The sequence below is a fragment of the Triturus cristatus genome, chromosome 11, assembly GCF_964204655.1.
Source record: "Triturus cristatus chromosome 11, aTriCri1.1, whole genome shotgun sequence".
Taxonomy (NCBI): domain Eukaryota; kingdom Metazoa; phylum Chordata; class Amphibia; order Caudata; family Salamandridae; genus Triturus; species Triturus cristatus.
In genome coordinates this window covers 960,842,870-960,863,397 of record NC_140594.1, presented here as the reverse complement: position 1 = coordinate 960,863,397, position 20,528 = coordinate 960,842,870, and the positions used below count along the sequence as shown (strand labels likewise).

Sequence of the window (20,528 nt, the reverse complement as noted above, 5' to 3'; positions counted from 1 at the left end):
TCCCTAGGGGCAAAATAGCCCTCTAGGTATGTCCAGTAAGCGCCATTGCAGAGAGGTGTAGAAAGGGGCACGGCCTGCACCACCTCTCTGCAACGCAGAGCAGTGGTGCTTACTGGAAGCACCTGGTGGGCTAGTAGGCCCCCAGGGTCCCTCAGGATTGAAAGGGAATTATTTCCCCAACTTAAAATGCACCACAGGGCGTGTTTGCACACGTCACCTCAGACCCCGTCCCCTCCCTTCACCACTGTGTAAACGTGCCCTGTGGCCGTTCTAAGTTGAGAGATTAAGTCCCCTTGAATCCTAAGGGTCCCTAGGGTCAAACTAGCCTACTAGGAACCTCCAGTAAGCACCACAGAGCTGCGTTGCATAGAGGTGTAAAAAGGGGCGTGGCCTCAGAACACCTGTCTGCAACGCTGCTCCCTGGCACATACTGGAGATACCTGTTGGGCTAGTTGGCCCTCAGGGACCCTCAGTATTGAAAGGGAATTAATTCCCCAACTTACAACTGGCCAGGGGGCGCGTTTGCAGAGTGCTGCAAGGAGGGGGCGTGGCCTCCGGCGCGATGCCGGTCTTTTATTTATTTTATTTTTTTAAGAAGGAGGGCTGTGTGGCCCCCCTGCTTTTTCTAATTTATTGTCCCTGGGGACCCCATCCCCCCAGGGCCTGCACCCTATTTTTTTTTGTTGAAAAAAATAAATTTGGCTCTCCCAAGACCTTAATCGGCCCCGGGGACCCCAACCCCCGGGTCATGGCCTTTTTTTTTTAAAATTCTTTAGGAGGGGGGCTGCGTTGCCCCCCTCCTTAGGCCACTTATGGCCCCGGGGACCCCATCCCCCAGGGCCGGCCTTTGTTTTTTATTATTTTAAAAAAATATATATTTATAGAAACACCTAGGACATGCTGGACAAACCGTATGTACCTATCACCATGACGATTTGCGTGATATTCATTAAAAGGCGACTATGCATACAATGAATCCACGTGGAATGTATTTACACCACTAGTGAAGCTCTGACATGTCTGACGCCCTACCGTGCCTAATCCCGGCACCCCCGCCAGTGGGTACTCTCCAAGTAGACACCCTTGTTGTTTATTTATACAAACATGGGTAGCTATTGACGGGCACATTTAAGACACACGCACACCAAGCCATTCAAAGGGGATTCGACAAAAATTTGACCAAACTATGGAAGAAACCCCCCTCACGGTTAATAAAACACACATCCACCGCCGGATGTGTAATACTTTTTATTTTACTCTCTGAAAAGGAGACAAACCTCACTTGAGAGTCACAGCGTGCTCCTGGCTGAGCCCAATGCTGTGTTACACCCACCAGTGCCCGCCGAGTGCCACACACCTCTGTGTTGTATTCCACCAGCTAGTGCGTATGCTATGACACTCTCTAGCCCATGTGCACTGTAATACCACCCCGTGAATATATCATGCCACACTTGCCTTCGCACGGGTTATATTGCCCCATCTAACGTGCCTTCCTCGATGCCTATGTTATAACACACAGCGCTATGCCATACATATTACAATCTGGAATCCATATCTTTGTCACAGTGCATATGCAACGTTACACTCCCCAGCACATATTTTATATTACAACTTTAGAGACTAGTTAGGTTACACAACACTGCCCTGTGCATATTACAATCCAAGGCGCATATCGCATAGCACGCGCTAGTGCCTGTGCTATCTCGCGCTCTCCAATGAATCTGTCATTGCGCACAATGTATTGCATATTATATCACGCCCCAGTTCATCTTATATCACACTTTTTGGTGCATAGTTTATACAATCTACTATATCTAGTTTTCATTTTCAATCGTGCTCTCAGGACTATGTTCTATATAACACCTACCCTTTTCACGGGCATTACATTTTGCGATGGGGGGTGGAGGGTCAGGGGGTGTTTCTGCCAAGTGAGCCCGGAGTCACAGTCACAAACGTCGTCTTCTTCCTGAATAAAAGTGAGATTATGCTGCATACTTGTTCATATTTTAAGTAGTTCGCACAGACACACATTTTAAAAACAATAAAGTTCCTAATACCCACCTTCTCTGAACAGTTAGCTTGCTGCCCCATCCACCTCCTCCCTATCCTCTGTTGTCTGAATCCATGGACTAGCCTCCTCCCTCCTGCCATGCATGGTCTGATGTGCTGCCACTGCCCTCCATTTAGCATGATGTACCAGTCCACTCCTCCTGCCCTCCATTGCACAATTCTATGGCCCATCATTGACCTCCTGCTTAGCCTCTGTGCTTAGCTTGCTGCCCCTATTCTCCTTCCCCCTGCCCTCCGATGTCTTTGTGCATGCCCCTGCTCCATCCTTTTTGCTCACCATGTTCCATGGACCTGCCACTCTTATCTACTCTGAGTGTTCTGTTGAGCTGCCACTCCCCTCCCACCTGCCTAGCATTGTCAGATGACTGTAACCTACTGTCCCTGCCACCTCCACCCTGCCTGTCCACATGCCATACCCCTATCCCCTTCCTCCTGTCCTCCATGGTCCATTTTACTGCCACACCCTTCTGCCCTCCCTGGTCTGTTGTGCTGCAACTGCTCCTCCTGACTGCCCCTCGCGGTCTGTTGTGAGGCCCCTTCCCCTGAACTCTCTTGCCTGTGACCAGGTCCTGACCCTCCCTTCTATCCTCCATGGTCCTTTCTGCATGCCCCTGCACCCTCCTTCTTGCCCATCATAGCCATTGTGCTGCCACTAACCCTCCCGCTTGCCATGCATGGTCTTCTGTGCTGCCATGGCCCCTCCCACCTTCCCTGTGTGGTCAGCTAGCTGCCCCTGACCCCCTCCCACCTTCCCTCCATGGTCTGTTTTTATGCCATCATAGTCTCATTGTTGCTCTCCATGGTGTGTCTTGTTTCTAGTGCCCATCCTGCCTGACCTCCATGCCCTGCCCCCTTGCCCCCAGCCCTCTGTTTCCATGTGCAGACCCCTATTCCCTTTCCGCCTGGCTTGTGATTTCCATTGTAATGCCCCTGATCCGTCCCTCCTGCCCTTTATGGTCTGTTATGCTGCAGCTTTCTCTCCTGCCTGTCCATTATGGTCAGCTAGCTACCATTGCCTCTTTCCTATCTGTTCTCTGTTGTCCATGTGCATGGTCCTGTCCCCTCCCTATTGCTTTCTATGGATTGTTGTGCTGCACTCCCGTCCCGCATTCCCTGTGTGGTGTATTGTGCTGCTGCAAACCCTGATGCCTGCCCTGTAGGGTCAGTTTGGTGCACCTCTCCATGTCCCTCCTGTCCTCTGTTATCCGAGTCCATGTCCCTACCCCAATTCCTCCTGCCTACCATGATCCAATGTACCATACTTGCGAACATTTTGAACTTGTTAAGAGGGAGATTTTGAAAAAAAACTGGGGTATTGATTTTCCCCTTTGAGTTACATTGAAAAAGAGGAGATTGTAGACAGGAGACAGATCAAATAAAGCCCATTTGAGCTTAAAAACATTGGACGCTTCCTGGCTGAAACGGGTCTGTTGGCATGTATGGTTGTACTATCACTGCCTCTTCCTTCTGGCCACAATGGTCTATTATATTGCCACAGCCTCTCTTGCCAGTCCTGTATTGTTGGTTTGTTGCCCCTGCCCCCCTTTCCACTGCCCTCCATAGTCTGTTGTGCTGTCACTGCCCTTCCTGCCTGCCCAGTGTGGTCAAATTGTTGCCTCCGCACTCTCCTACCTGCCTTCAATTTTCAGAGTCCGTGAACCTGGCCTCTGCCTCTCAACAGTATCCCAATGAACAACTAGATTGCTAACATTCTATATTTATTACAAAAGTGTGGACCACCTGACGTCATCTTGATGTAATCAAAACTGTAATATCTAGAGCTTTTCCTTTAGAAATTACATATATGAGAGGGTCTTATTTGCATCAAAATTATGGTTAGTGCTCTAAAAAACTAAAACGAGGACATATTTTCTGAGTTTTCAAATAGCGACAAAGTACTTTTAAATTATTTGTAATCTTTATGTTTTTTTATCTAGTTGACCACTTGATTAAATGTTGCACCTACGGGAGAGCATGTGGTGCTACTTCCAGAGCTGCAGAGTTTGCAACTGGGGAACCAGGTTGGAGTTTCTGCTTTAGCTCAACATTCTGTGATTCTGGTCAAATCACTTAATCTCCCCATATCTACAACCAAAATGAATTTGATCTTGTGTGATGTAACCAATGCTCATGTAAAGCACTCCAATACCTGACAAGGCTGCACTATATAAAACTGCAAATACACAAAAAATAAGTGTTTTGCACACTTCTGTCATTTGTCTACATGTGGGCTACATATTTATTATGAAGTTTCCTAATTTCCTCATTTACTGCAGTCTCCTCAGTAGGAAATGCTTTCAGTGTTTTACTTTGATTCCATCAAGAAGGTATTCAGATATGTCACACATTTGCCATAAATTCTGAATGTTAGCACTCTAGTTGCTCATTAGATCACTGTAGTAAAGCTACTGCTCACCACAGAAGTCTGCTGCTGGTATTAAAAGTGCATGTTTCAGTCTGCATATCAGAATTTTTTTAATGAAATAGAAGAGGATTTGAGAAGTCACTCAAAATGTGCCCTAATTTTTCTTTCTTCAGCACTAATTATAATTTCTATGTCAAAATGAACCCCCTCATTGTGTTCCTTTTTAAATTAAATGTTTTAAGTGTTACCAGTTTATTCCAATCAAGATGGCTTCAGGTGTGCCATACTTTTGTCGTAAGACAGTAAGCGCTCTAGTTGTTCTTAAGAACACTCTGGGACATTCTGTCATTGGGCTATACTTGGGCTACATCTGGGTGATATTTGGGCTACATTTGGGCTCTTTTGTCTCTGGTGGCCATCTTGGGAGATTTATTTGTTATGAAGTTTCCTAATTTCCTCATTTACTGCAGTCTCCTCAGTAGGAAATACTTTCAGTTTTTTATTTTGGTTCCATCAAGAAGGCATTCAGATGTGTCAACATTTGCCATAAATTCTGAATGTTAGCACTCTAATTGCTCATTAGATCACTGTAGTAAAGCTACTGCTCACCAGGGAAGTCTGCTGCTGGTATTCAAAGTGCATGTTTCAGTCTGCATGTCACAATTTTTTCATGAAATAGAAGAGGATTTGAGAAGTCAAAATGTGCCCTAATTTTTCTTTCTGCAGCACTAATCATAATTTCTATGGCAAAATGAACCCCCTCATTTTGTTCCTTTGTAAATTAAATGTTTTAAGTGTTACCACTTTATTCCAATCAAGATGGCTTCAGGTGTGCCATACTTTTGTCATAAGTAAGACTGTTAGCACTCTAGTTGTGTGTTAGAACACTCTGGGACATTCTGTCATTGGGCTATACTTGGGCTACATCTGGGTGATATTAGGGCTACATTTGGGCTCTTTTGTCTCTGGTGGCCATCTTGGGAGATTTATTTATTATGAAGTTTCCTAATTTCCTCATTTACTGCAGTCTCCTCAGTAGGAAATGCTTTCAGTTTTTTACTTTGATCCCATCAAGAATGTATTCAGATATGTCACACATTTGCCATACATTCTGAATGTTAGCACTCTAGTTGCTCATTAGATCACTGTAGTAAAGCTACTGCTCACCACAGAAGTCTGCTGCTGGTATTAAAAGTGCATGTTTCAGTCTGCATGTCAGAATTGTTGTATAAAATAGAAGAGGATTTGACAAGTCAAAATGTGCCCTAATTTTTCTTTTTGCAGCACTAATCATAATTTCTATGGCAAAATGAACCCCCTCATTTTGTTCCTTTGTAAATTAAATGTTTTAAGTGTTCCCACTTTATTTCAATCAAGATGGCTTCAGGTGTGCCATACTTTTGTCATAAGTAAGACTGTTAGCGCTCTAGTTGTTCATTAGAACACTCTGGGACATTCTGTCATTGGGCTATACTTGGGCTGCATCTGGGTGATATTAGGGCTACATTTGGGCTCTTTTGTCTCTGGTGACCATTTTGGGAGACTTATTTGTTATGAAGTTTCCTAATTTCCTCATTTACTACAGTCTCCTCAGTAGGAAATACTTTCAGTTTTTTACTTTGATTCCATCAAGAAGGCATCCAGATGTGTCACACATTTGCCATAAATTCAGAATATTAGCACTCTAGTTGCTTATTAGATCACTGTAGTAAAGCTACTGCTCACTAGGGAAGTCTGCTGCTGGTATTGAAAGTGCATGTTTTAGTCTGCATGTTAGAATTTTTTAATGAAATAGAAGAGGATTTGAGAAGTCACTCAAAATGTGCCCTAATTTTACTTTCTGCAGTACTAATCATACTTTCTATGGCAAAATGAACCCCCTCATTGTGTTCCTTTTTAAATTAAATGTTTTAAGAGTTACCACTTTATTCCAATCAAGATGGCTTCAGGTGTGCAATACGTTTGTCATAAGTAGGACTGTTAGCGCTCTAGTTGTTCTGTGGAATACTCTGGGAAGCTGCAGTAGAACACAAAGGAATCAACTGACAGTCTCTGCCCTTGTTGGATGTACATGTTTTACTGAGAATGTCAGACTTCATTCTCACATGACTGAGAAAAATAATGTGAATTTACAGAAAATATGCTCTCAGTTTAGCTTATAGATCACCTTCCAAACCTCTGTGGGAAAAGCATGAGAAAATAGTTTTCTCTCAAACATGATTCATGATATCACAGCAGAAGGCTTTTTCACATGGTAAAATCACCTTAGAACATGCCACAATTCCTACAATGAGTATGGTACAATCAACAAATGATTTATAATGTAACTAAAGTCTTAAAACCTTCTATTAACTGCAATGCTTTTTAATGAGGTGCTATCATGTATATTGGTCCCAAGATGGCTGTCAACACTTCTTGGATGAAGTGCTGACAGCCAATCAGATCTCACGATGAGATGTGTGGTTAGGCCCCGCCCAGATATATCTATCTTTTTAACTCTAATTTTCTCAGGAACTACTGAACGGATTTACACCATTTAAGCAAAAGGCACGAGTCTGAACTGAGGACTACCTCTTTGCCAAATTTGGTGTAATTCCGTTTAGCAGTTCGGGCTGTAGCTGCGTCAACAGGTCCTATGGGAAAATGCGTTTTGGGACCCCCCTTTTTTCTCGGCTCCCGCTTGACGAATCACCGTGAAATTTTCAGGATAGGAGCGGACCGGAGCTGGCCAAAAGTTTGGAAAATTTCGCGAAGATTTGTCAATCGGCGCTAACATTATTCCAAATAGAATGTTGCGGATTTCCTATGGAAAATAGGTCCTAACTATAACTACCTACTGGCGATTGCCAGTAGGTAATATATATATATATATATATTCACTGAAAAAACCATAGGTTTCACACATGTTATAGTTAGCTGGACATTTCACTCGTAAAAAAACAATGAAATCCCCCCGTTATAGTTAGTTCAGCTAACTATAACTCGCGCGCCCGCAATCCACTGCTGATGACGTCACATATTACATCACTCATGACATGGTCAGTGACATCACTCATGACATCACTGATGACATCTCAAATGACATCACTGATGACATCACTGATGACATCATCCATTGAGTATGTGTTTCTGAACAATTTTAATATGTTTAATATATATAGGGAAAGGCCTGTTGAAGAATGAGTGGGTGTACAAGTGTGTGAATGGATGATTTTGTAGGTGTGTAACTGACTCTATAAGTGAGTCATTAAATGTATCTTACTGCAGATTAGTGACTAAACTGTGTAAATGTCTGTATGTGTCTGTATGTTGGTGTATAAGTGGCTGCATGGTTTTGTGAATAGCTATATGAGTGTCTATATGAGTTATTGATTGCCTGTCTCAGTATCTGTATGGGTTCCTGAGTGTTTGTGTGGGTAGGGTGTGTGTTACTCTGTGACTAGATGTGTGAGTGGGTGATTCTATGGGTGCATGGTTTTAAGAGTGCATCTGTGAGGGACTGTATGGTTGAGTGAGTGTATGTATGGGTGTGTTTGTGATTGAATGTATATCTCAGTGGTACATTTGTGACTAACTACATATTTGAAAGGCAGTATATATGGGTGTAAGATTATATAAGTGGGTAGAGTGTGTGATTGTGAGAGTGACTGTATGGATGAGTGTGTGCTTGTATCAATGATTCTATAAGAGCGTAAGAATGTGGTACTATTTTTATGAGTAAGTGAACTTGAGTGTGTATAACCGCATAGGTGAGTAAATGGGAGTGTGATTATTTGCATGACTGACTAGGTGTGAGAGTACCTCTATGGGTGATTGGTGGTGTGTGAGTGTCTATATAGGTGTATAAATGCATATGATAGTCTTGTATGGAGTGACTGTAAGTATGAGTGACTGTACAGGTGAATGAGTGGAGGTGTATGTAGACCTAAGAGTTAATAAGTGGGTATGTAGTTATTGGTATTGCAGTATGTATGGTTTTGAGAATGGAACTCTGAAATTTTGAGTCGGTGTATCAAAGGTTATATTAGGGTGTGAGAAGATGTGGTAATTTATCACATGGATGACGTCATCAGTGATGTCATGAGTGATGTCACTGACCATGTCATGAGTGATGTAATATGTGACGTAATCAGCAGTGGATTGCGGGCGCGCCTGTTATAGTTAGCTGAACTAACTATAACGGGGGAATTTCATTGGTTTTTTACGAGTGAAATGTCCAGCTAACTATAACATGTGTGAAACCTATGGTTTTTTCAGTGAATTTGCAAGGTTTTTTAAATGTTAATTCCTAACTATAACGTGTGTGAAACCTATGGTTTTTTCAGTGAATTTGCAAGGTTTTTAAAATGCTAATTCCTAACTATAACGTGTGTGAAACCTATGGTTTTTTCAGTGAATTTGCAAGGATTTGTAAATGCTAATTCCTAACTATAACGTGTGTGAAACCTATGGTTTTTTTAGTGAATTTGCAAGGTTTTTTAAATGCTAATTTATGAATGTATTATTATATTTTTTAAATATTTATTTTACAATAAGCTACCTATGTATATAGTTATAGATTGACTTTATCCTGTAATATGGAATGGCTCAGCTCTTTTTTTTTTTTTATTTGGATAAAGTTGAACAGCATAGTTAATATCTTCTATAAACACTTTACATTTTTTTTTTTTTTTAGGGTTCTTGACCGTGCGCGCACGGTGCGCGCACAGTGCACGCATGCGTACGTGCGCATGTGTACGTGCGCATGCGTACGTGCTCCACGTGCGCATGCGTACGTCATGCGTGCTCCGTACGCGCATGCACGCGTGCTCCGTACGCGCATGCGCGCATTCTCCGTACGCGCGTGCTCCGTACGCGCATGTGCGCGTGCTCCGTACGCGCATGCATGCGTGCTCCGTGCGCGCACTGTGCGCGCACGGCAAGTCATGTGATTTAGAAACAACACTTTTCATTGGTTTATAGTAGTTTCAGGTCATGTGATTAAGAAACAACACTTTTCATTGGTTTATAGTAGTTTCAGTTCCAGAAACTTCCAACACCACACCCACTCCCCTCATTATTTCTTCTGATTCCCTGGGAAAAGGAGCTGAGCAGCTTTTCCAGTGCTCCAGTACTTGAGAATGGCAGAGCAGCAGTCATCTTCTGGGAGTGAGCAGGAGACCCTTGTGAGACAGAGGAAACAGAAAGACTCTTATCTGGCAATTTTTTAGATTTCCAGAGGGGCAGAAGAAGGTGAATGCTCCAAAAGTCACCTGCACTATTTGTGGTGTTGTCTTATCAAGAGGAGATCCTAAAAAGAAATACTCTTTTAGTATCTTCACTATGATCAGGCACGTTAAAGGCGTACATCCTGTGGCTTTTGCTTGAGCTGCTAGAGAAAACCCTCCAGCAGCTCAGCCGAGCACATCCGCAGCAGCTCAGCCGAGCACATCATCGGCAGCTCAGCCGAGCACTTCATCTGCGGCGGCAGCTTCACCTGCTTCTGTTCCTCTGGATATACACCCTCTTTTCAAGAGGGTGCATATACGGTGCAATGCGTGCAATGCTCTTCTCTCTTATGGGGACACCAGCATTCCCCTAATAGAGAGCAAGATACAGCAGCACACATGCGGCACCCTATAATTTTTTTCATTTTTTTGTTCCTCTGTTCCTCAATTAACACAACGGCTCTTTTTAGAGCCACCTAACATCTAAACACTAAATTTGATTTTTAATTCTATTTTTTTTCCGCCGTGCACGCACCTCATGACGGTGCGCGCACCCCGTGATTTTTTAACAAAAAATAAAATGTTTTTTTCACCCTTCAGGGTCCTTCAGGGACCCCCTGACAAAAGCTAGGGGTCAGGAACTCTGTACCCTGCCCCCTTTTCACGTTCTCCACCTTTCTTTTTTACTGTCACACACAAAATGGCGGCCGACACTTCCTGATTTCGACCGATTTGAATGTTGACTGACATGAATCCACCAATCAGAATCACGCTCGCGCATGGCACCGTGCGCGCACCGTGCGCGCTTATAGATATTTATGTGCTTTTAACTGCAATTTTCTCAGGAACTACTGAACAGATTGACACCATATATGCAAAAGGCACATCCCTGACCTGAGGACTACCTCTTTGCCAAATATCAAGTAATTCTGTTCAGCCGTTCGGGCTGAAACTTCGACTAAAGGTCCTATGGGAAAATGCATGGGGAAAATGCGTTTTGGGACCCCCCTTTTTTCTCAGCCCCCGCTTGACGAATCACCCCGAGACTTTCAGGGTAGGAGCTGAGCGGAGCGCCCCATTAGTTTTGAACATTTCGCGAGGATTCGTCAAACGGCGCCAAAGTTATTCAAAATAGAATTTTGAGATTTCCTATGGAAACTCGGTCCTAACTATAACTATCTACTGGCGACCGCCAGTAGATATATATATATATATATATATATATATATATATATATATATATATATATATATATAATTCACTGAAAAAACCATAGGTTTCACACATGTTATAGTTAGCGGAAATTTTACTGATAAAAAACCAATGAAATTCCCCCGTTATAGTTAGTGCAGGCAACTATAACTCACGCGACCGCAATCCTCTGCTGATGCTAATACTGTATTTAGACACTTATTTGCCCATGTCTTCTTCCATACATTTTTAGCTATACATATATTACAAATATTTTTTTTTCATAAAGACACATATGTCATCAGCAGAAGATTGCGGTCGCGTGAGTTATAGTTGCCTGCACTAACTATAACGGGGGAATTTCATTGGTTTTTTATCAGTAAAATTTCCGCTAACTATAACATGTGTGAAACCTATGGTTTTTTCAGTGAATTTGCAAGGTTTTTTAAATGCTAATTCCTAACTATAACGTGTGTGAAACCTATGGTTTTTTCAGTGAATTTGTACGGTTTTTTAAATGCTAAGTTACTTTACGCCATTCGTGGCGTGCGCGCCCACTTAACGCAGTTCGTTCCGTGCGCGCACGGTGCGCTTCGCGCACCGTGCGCGCACAGTGAGCACGCGGTGCTCGCGCCCACTTTACGCAGTTAGTGCCGTGCACACACGGTGGGCACGCGGTGCGATGACAAAGCAAGAAAGCACGTCAACAAATCTGTTTCTGCTTTCCTCCGTGACTATGGTATGGGTGCCATTTACCACAACAACTTGCGTTATGACATGCAAGACATTTATAGAGGAGATGGTGCACTTCAATGATGAAGGGAACAGAGTCTTCCTCTTGAACCTTAGACTCTGCATCGGTACTTACTTGTAGGTACCACTAAAAAATCATTTCATAAACACAACGGCTCTTTTTAGAGCCCCCTAATATCTAAACACTTAAATCTGATTTTCATTTTTTTTTTTTTTTTTTTTTCCTACCGTTTTGCTTACCGTAAGCTTACCGTACGCGTACCCCGTGATTTTTTTTAAAATCAATAAATGTTTTCTTTGTACTTTTCTGTCCTTCTTTGACCCCCTTACAAATGTTAGGGGGTCTGTAACTCTCCTCATTGCCCCCTTTCCTTGTTTTCACTCTTTTTTTTCAGAGTGAAATACACAAAATGGCGGCCGCCGCTTCCTGGTTTCGGCCGATTCGAATGTTTACTAAGATCTAAGAGCCAATCAGAATCGCGCTCGCGCACGCCACCGTACGCTTACCGTAAGCGTACGGTAAGCGTACCGTAAGCGGGCTCAGATATATATATTGATTTAAAGGCTATTTTCTCAGAATCTACTGAACAGATTTACACCAAACCTACAAAAGGCACTTCCTTGACCTAGGGACTACCTCTCTGCCAAATTTTGAGTAATTCTGTTCAGCCGTTCGGGCTGTAGCTCGTTCTAAAGGTCCTATGGAAAAATGCATGGGAAAAACGCGTTTTGGGACCCCCCTTTTATCTCAGCCCCCGCTTGACGGATCCCCCCGAGACTTTCAGGGTAGGAGCGGAGCGTAGCGCCCCACCTATTTTGAGAAATTCGCGAGGATTCGTCGACCGGCGCCAAAGTTATTCAAAATAGAATGTTGAGGTTTTCCTATGGAAACGTGGTCCTAACTATAACTACCTACTGGCGACCGCCAGTAGGTAATATATATCAAACAAACAAGTTCGCGGGTCTCTCTGCCACAAATGGCGGCGGGCTGAAACGAGGGCGCGAGTCCTCACAAATCACTGAAAACGTTCTCGTCGATACTGACACAGAAAACGTTCCAGCCCGGTTTCATATACGCAAGAATTTTTATTCTGGCATGTAGCAAGTCAAACGCCCGACGCGTTTCGGTGCAGCCGCACCTTGATCACGGGTCGAAGGTTAGTTTGAAGACATCACATGTATATAGTGCACTTTGCATATTTTTTGAGGGGTTGTTACATGATGACTCGATAATATGGATATTCCAATGTGTTTCTGTGTAAGAACTGCACTCGTAGTAATGTTGCATTATTCTCATATAAACAAAGTAATGTGTATGTATTCAGGTCCATGACAATATGGCCGACAGTTTGGTCTCCACTGAGATGGAGCGTTTGGGATATGTAGTCCTACATTTATTTCCTACTTTCACGTCAATATGCAAAGTGCACTATATACATGTGATGTCTTCAAACTAACCTTTGACCCGTGATCAAGGTGCGGCTGCACCGAAACGCATCGGGCATTTGACTTGCTACATGCCAGAATAAAAATTCTTGCGTATATGAAACTGGGCTGGAACGTTTTCTGTGTCAGTATCGACGAGAAAGTTTTCAGTGATATATATATATATATGTTTTTGTTCAAGGGGGGTGAAGTCACTTCTCAAGCCACAACCACAATCCCAGTCAGAATGAACCAAAAAGTCACTTAATTACCCTGTGCTTTACCCTCTGGTAGCTTGACACAAAATCGGTCATGCTTAACTCAGAGGCAATGTGTGAAGTATTTATGCAGCACACAAACCGTAATTAAGTGAATACACAACACAAGAAAAATCCCACACACATTTAGAAAAAATAAAGCACATTTTAATTAATAAATTGATACCACAACAGCAAAAATCCAATCAGTAGAACCAGGCAATGCAATTTCAAAGTTTTATGTATGGATAGTGCTTAAAAGCACAAAGTGCTAATCGTGGTCATCTGGTTGTGTTAGAAGTTCATGCTGACCACCACGGAGCATAGGCTGGATACAGGGACCAGGTTAGTCCCACTGAAAAGGTTACCTTCACAAAGTCTGGCGCAAAGCGTTCAATTCACAGTGGAGGAGGCTGCATGGAGCAGGAAAAGTGTTGTGTGTGGTCATCGCTGAAGGCTGAAGAGCAGATCTCACATTGCTGTCATCACTGGTGGTCGCTGTAACGCGAAGAGTCAGGTTCACTTAGGGGGTCTTTGTAGACAGTAGAGTCTGAACATGAACAGGCACGTTCGCAGTCGCAAAGAAATCAAAACTTCAGGATTTCACCCTTTCTTTCAAAGGAGTGCACTCTGATGCCTGCCAAGGAATCAGGACCTGGGGGCATCTCTTGGGGGTTGGGACCTTAATCTAGCAGAGGTCAGCAGGGCTCAGGCAAGGTCACATGCAAGACCAGTTGCAGCAGGTCAGCTGGGCAGTTGCAGGGAGGCCTCTGGAGCTTGATTTCCTGTATATCAGAACAGGGGGCCACTCAGCTAGCCCTAGGAGTCACTCTGGTAGTCCTGGGTGCAAGGAGCAGGTCCAGGTTTCCTTCTAGGGCAGTCTTTCTAGCAGCAGGGTAGCAGGGTAATCCTTCTGAGCCTTCCACAGGTCCAGAATTGTTCTGGTGAGTGGTAATATTTATACTGCACACTTGCCTAGAGATACACAGCACTGTTTGCATCAACAATGGTGAAAAATAAGACTTTCAACCAAAATGAGTGTTAACAGTGCTCTGCATTTACCACAAGGCATTTGGGAGAATTGTGTCCAGGCAGTGTCCTTCCTCCCCCTTACATACTTTTTAATTGATGTATAGGTTTTTAGACCTTTTTGAGGTTTTGTATATTCTGTAAAGTTTTAAATAATGTTTTAAATCATTCTAAATTAATATTTAATTATTAGACTGTTCTGAGTCTGAGACATCCAATGTATTCTCATTCCCCAACGATCGCTGGACTAGAGTTAAACTAGTTAACCTGACCCTTCAGGTATGCACTGTCCCCATTGTTGGTTACATTGCAGTTAGAATAGTGAAACTGACCACCCTATCTAAATAAATGCTCTTTCCCCAATGTTTGTTAGGTTAGAGTTATAATAGTATATTTAGCCCCTGCTGTGTGTATTTTGCCCAATATTTCTTACATTGATGTTAGAATAGTAAATCTGTCACACCCTTGTTTCCACTTTTCCCAATGCTTGTTAGACGGGCATTAGAGTAGTAAATCTAACCCTTCCCCGTCAATATGAGTGCTATTCCCAATAATTTGTTAGACTGGGTAAAGTAGTGATTTGACTCCCCTTTATAAAGAGATACTCAATGTTTATTATATTGGAGGGAAAATAGTGAGAGTTGAGTGAAAATAGTAAGTTTGCAGCCCCACACAATAGATTACATTTTTCTAATCTTTCTGCAGCTGTACTTAGAATAGTGTATTTGAATTGTTTTTATTAAAATATTTTTAAATGATTTTCAAATGGCATTAAGCTATTTGAATTTGTAAAGATATTTAGAGCATATTTAATTTAAAAGTATGTAGTTTAATGTATGTAATTTCTCTTTATTAATTGTGTTCTACTTTTTGAATTGTGTTTTTAATAATTTAGAAATACATTTTTGTCACATAGTTTACGTTTTAATAATTTAGAAATACTTTTTTTTACATAGTTTAAAAATATTTTTAACAGTTTCATGAATTTAAAATATGTTGTTTTTAAAATTTAGTAATGGTTGATCTTGTTTATATTGTGTTTTAGTTTGTGCTAATATAATTTTTTTTAATTAACATTATGTTTCTAATAAATGTTTTGATATGTGAAGCTGTATAATATTACATTTTAATGTTTAAAGCAATCTATAAATGTGTTTTAAAGTAATGCATGTTTTTTAAGAATCATTTCTTTTCACAGTAATAAATTAATGTTTAGGTGTCTTTTATATCTTTTTTAAGAATTAGTTGTTACAAATGTACCTTGTATTTTAAATGACAACATTCATATTACAATTACAGTTAGTTGTGAGTATAATGTGAATATATTGGATCCCATTTTTTTGGTAGCCAGTATTTGTATATGTTTGTATATGTAGAGCCTAGACAATTGGGTTATAGTGCTCTCCACAGTAGATCTGCGTTGTTTGGGTTCTGGTGAGGCCATGTTTATAGTTGCCATCTGTTTGCTTTCTCTAACATACCTCTGCTCCCCAGGTAAGTCTATATTTTTAAATATAGCTAATAGTACATAGGGCCTGATTACGATCTTGGTGGACAGGGCTACTCCGTCACAAACGTGACGCATATCCTGTCCGCCAAATTAAAATTCCATTTTATCCTATGAAACTTGTAATAAGGCAGACAGATTATCCGTCACGTTTGTGACAAAGTATCCCATCCACCAAGACTGTAGTCAAGCCCATGGCATTTATCATGTGCTACAGAATTATTTGTTGTTGTATTGTGTATTGCTGTTATTTTGCCTATTTGTTTTATTTCATTTACTACACCTGGGGTCACATGTATGACCGTTTTTAGCAGTCACAAACGGAGATTCAGGCCGTTTGCGACCACTGAAAAGGGTTCATAGCATGTATCAACCCTATTTTATGAATCAGTAACCTGTTTCTGACTCGCAAAACACGGTTGCGAGTCGCTGTTAAGAAGGGGAGTGTCAAGGGCATCCCTTCCTAATAGCGAGTTGCAGGGGGATGAACAATTGTTTTGCGACTGGAATGCAGTTACAAAACAATCGCAGTTTACCACCTACTTCAAATAGGTGGTAAGCCACTCGCAAACAGGAAGGGGTCCCAGGGGACCCCGTCCCCTTTGTGATTGGAAGTGAAAACGTCTTTTAAGAGCTGGCAGTACCACTACCTACTCTTAAAAAATGAAACTGAAACATTTCATTTTTGAAGTGCATCCCGTTTTCCTTTAAGGAAAATGGGCTGCATTTAAAAAAAAGAGTTGCTTTATGTTAAAGGCAAATAACAGACATTGGGGGTCTGCTGTCCCCAGCAGGCCACCATCCCTGTGTTATTTCTCATTCCCAGTGGTACGCAAATTGCGACTGGCCTCATTAATATTGATGAGGCAGGTCACTTGCCACCCCATTTGGAATTTCAAAATGTGTCTGAGACATATTAGTACATTGTCTTTTGCAAAGCGCAAATTGCGAGTCTCTAAAGAAATTGGTCGTACACGTGGCCCCTGGTGTCAATCACACCAGCTTGCCTCACAGAGGCTCTGGACTAGCTTATTGCAGCTAACTTCCTGTCGTAAGAGACACAAAATCCCATTTTTCTCTGTGGTGTGTAGATTCTTCCAAGAAGGAAAAATGGTATCTTACTCACATATTACACCTTGTTTCTGACATTGAATGAGCACCAGCACAGGGAAATTCAAAGAAAATCTCTCTCTAACTCCATCATAGTACCTCGGTCGCAGTCCAAAGACCCTTGTCCCAATACTAGCTGTAGTGCTAATCTTTCCTGTATTCCTCTAGGACATTCAATTGCAAAATGTTCTGACCTTGAAAGACAATATAACTTTGACAGTCTGCAATCACATAAAAATATGTAAATGTAACATCTATGCCTATCTCCTTGTCCAGATGCTATAGAATTCCATTCTCTCGCCACTCCGTGCCAACAGCAAGGAAATTTGCCAGATGGATTGTGTTGAAGCCAGTGCTAGGTACTGGGACTACAGTGGTATGAAAATACAGCAAACAACTGTGCCCAAACCAACGTTATTCACTCCCAATGTCCTTCCATATTATAGATGAGACCTCAGATGCTTGAGTGGCTTCTTCTGTTGTATGCATTGCACAGGCACACATTTTGCATATGCAAAATATGAAGTGCATGCTCCATCCTGCAAATGAGGAAATCACTTTGCCCCGTGCCTTTGTATGCTACCAATATAGAGGCAAAGAGTCTCAGGGATTCAAGCTGTGTACCACTTTTAAGGGAGCAGCCTTCGTGATAGGGCACAACGCATTCCAATGATTGGCCAAGCCCGCCCATTTGATGTGCATTCACACACTGCTCCTTGTGGGTGGGTTCTGCAAGTGCCCCTGTAAAGGCACTGCCAGGGCAACAGGAGCTACTTTATCTGTATCTATGTAGCTGTACCATATATGTATAAAAAGAAAGAGAGGAACCCTTGGTAACCCAATGGACTGGGGTTCAAACAAAATATTTTAGAAATAGTGTCCTCTGGGGGAATTGATCAACCACACCTTTGTCCTCACTCGCGTTTCGTATCTCATTCATACAACTACCCCTCTCTGAGTCTATTACGTATTGGCACAAATATTTGAAATTAATACACCCCAAAAAATATTTTTTTAAAAATATATCAAAGCAATTTATTCCTCAGACTTGCCACAATTAGATAACATTTTATCAAAATAAAACACAATAAACCGGAAAACAATTACAATGTAATCAATATTAAAAACCAACTCATCAAGTTACTATCTACAGCATATTTTACATGAGAGTATACTGCCTAGACAATATTCTTTGTCATTGTTTGCCACAACTGGTGTATCTATTTAACCACATAAACCTCGATATCCACTAATTATTATATATCTGGGGAAATGTTCATACACCCAGGTTTGTGGTTACATAAAAGCGTCGACGCGTTTCGAAGGATTAATTATATGGAACCTTCTTTCTCAAGACAATGGATTTTGGTACTCTCGTGTTTCCAATCTACAAAAATAAATGAATCAATTAAAAATACAGTAAGGTTATATCACTTATAATACAATTCATATTTGTGTTATAAAGAACAGTTTAAAAAAAAAAAATCTTTTACATTTGTCTCTCTCAAAGTGAGCTAGACCAAGAAGAATATTATATGCCAATACCATAAACCCAAAAGGAAGGATATCCCTTGGTAAAGACCAATGTCAACCACAAATCATACTTCACATCTCCCATTTTGATTTAAATTTAATAAACTAGGGTAATATAAACCTCTTTGGTATTTTTTACTTTTTCTTCCCCGGTTTATATATATCTCAATGTTTCTATTCTAGAGACATCTACAATATAAGAATGATTTGTTTGGGGCAGAGATACCTTCACGTGCCCTTATATCTTTAATGGAACCTATTCATATAAATACAATCCCAAACAATCCTCTTCTCCTCTATAACCATGTTGGGGATCACGTAGTTAAATTAAATAATGTATATATATATGTCGGATGTATTAATGATTCTAGATTGTCTCAGATCCAATATTACTCAGCTGTTCATTACTAGGGGGTCTGAATTAAAGTCAGACCTTCATCTCTTACCATGGACCCTTTGTAAGAAATGGAGCGCTCAATGTGTGTAACCGACCCAATTTCCGCAGTCGTTGTGGTTTTGCTATTTGCTGCCTAAATCAAACAAAAAGACTTTTTTAATTCATAGAGTCATTGTGGAGTATTAATTCATTCATCTATACTCAATTTAATATTTCTATATCATACATACCTTCTAATCGGTAAATGGTGTCCTATTTGATGTATTTTCTTATATAGGATTTATACAGTCACTGCAACCGTTTCCGCCTTGATATAAGATATATAAATAGAAATTCCAACTTAAGTTTCATATGTATTGACCTCATTGTATCTTTAACTTAATTCTAAAAAATACTTGACAAGTTCCTAATTGTTTTGCGTACCTTATATTCAGCCTTACATTCATAACTTCAATCAATGGATTTCCAATTGTAGTTTTTTTTTTTTTTCGTAGTACTTGCTTTACTGCTCCAATATGGTTGTTCTTGGAGATATCATCCGCTACAATAAAATAAGACCAGGGTCTTAGTAAGTGTAGCGTTTTTAAACTATTGGTCGTAAAAGAAGTGTAAGCTGTTCTTTAGCAATCTAGAATCTTCTTTTACTAGTATTAGACGCATATCATTAAACTTTTTATCACCCATTTTTATTAACCCTTGAGCGCTATCTTTTTTTGTCAAAAAAGTATTATATTTTTTAAGGCTGATTCTGATTCATTTGCCCGTCATTGTCTTCGTGCCACAGATGTGTCCGCTTATTTACATGTGGCCATTCACGAAATTGTTTGTCAATTCGAGAGACCAGGACTCTATCGGACATCATATTTCCCAGAACTCACCCTCCTCAGAAGCCCTAATCTATCAAAGAACCATCCCAATTGTTGTTAATTCCTATCCGATTATAAACCTTGTGTCTCTATCTTATGGGCCTCGATTACATGTGAAAAAGCCAGCTCTTATATTCCCTTGTATAGAGTTTATCTCATACGGAAATAATTCTACCCCGCACTCACATTTATCATCCTTACCTTCTTTTAAAACGTAAAGACACACCGGCGGTATATTCATATGTTCGTCCTGGTGGCGTATTGTGGCCATTTGACGCTGCACTATTTAAACTGTATTTGTTTAAAAAAAACGGACCCTCTCTTCCGGTTGTTCCTTGTGCGTACATCTAACGTCACTACGTATTGTGTGCTACTCTCAATTGGTTTCCATATTTTTTGAAAAAGTCAGGACCCTCTCTTCCGGTGGCGCCCTGTGCGTGTATCTAACGTCACTGCGTGTGGCGCGATGCTTTCGATTGGTTACTAAGACCCGGAAGTGCTTGGTCCTATTTTGCTCTCTTTTCTCTCCTTGCTACAGCGTTTTTTTTAGAAAAAGTACTGACACGGCTGGAATTAACTTTATTGAATCAGCACATCTAGGGCAATGTTTTTAATTTGACAACTAAAGCTCATATCCATGATGTTTATCAACTTCTTTAGGGATGAGACTTTTTTAATAACAGTCCTTGTATTTTACCAAAAGATTTTATGTGTCTAGGGTATCTATAAAGGAAAACATTTTTTATATCTATAGAAAGGACGCTCTTTAGTATATAATTATTTTAATGTTATCAATATTATTCATAAATAAACAGGTC

General features: G+C 41.1%; 1 long non-coding RNA gene across 1 annotated transcript in view; it reads right to left on the bottom strand.

The window, feature by feature from the left end:
* The window catches only part of LOC146785745 (uncharacterized), a 208,880-nt gene that overhangs the window by 49,645 nt on the left and 138,707 nt on the right, over positions 1–20,528 (bottom strand). The window contains exon 2 of the long non-coding RNA XR_014970661.1: positions 1,868–1,966. This is a non-coding gene — a long non-coding RNA (uncharacterized LOC146785745). The remainder of the gene's footprint in view (positions 1–1,867; positions 1,967–20,528) is intronic.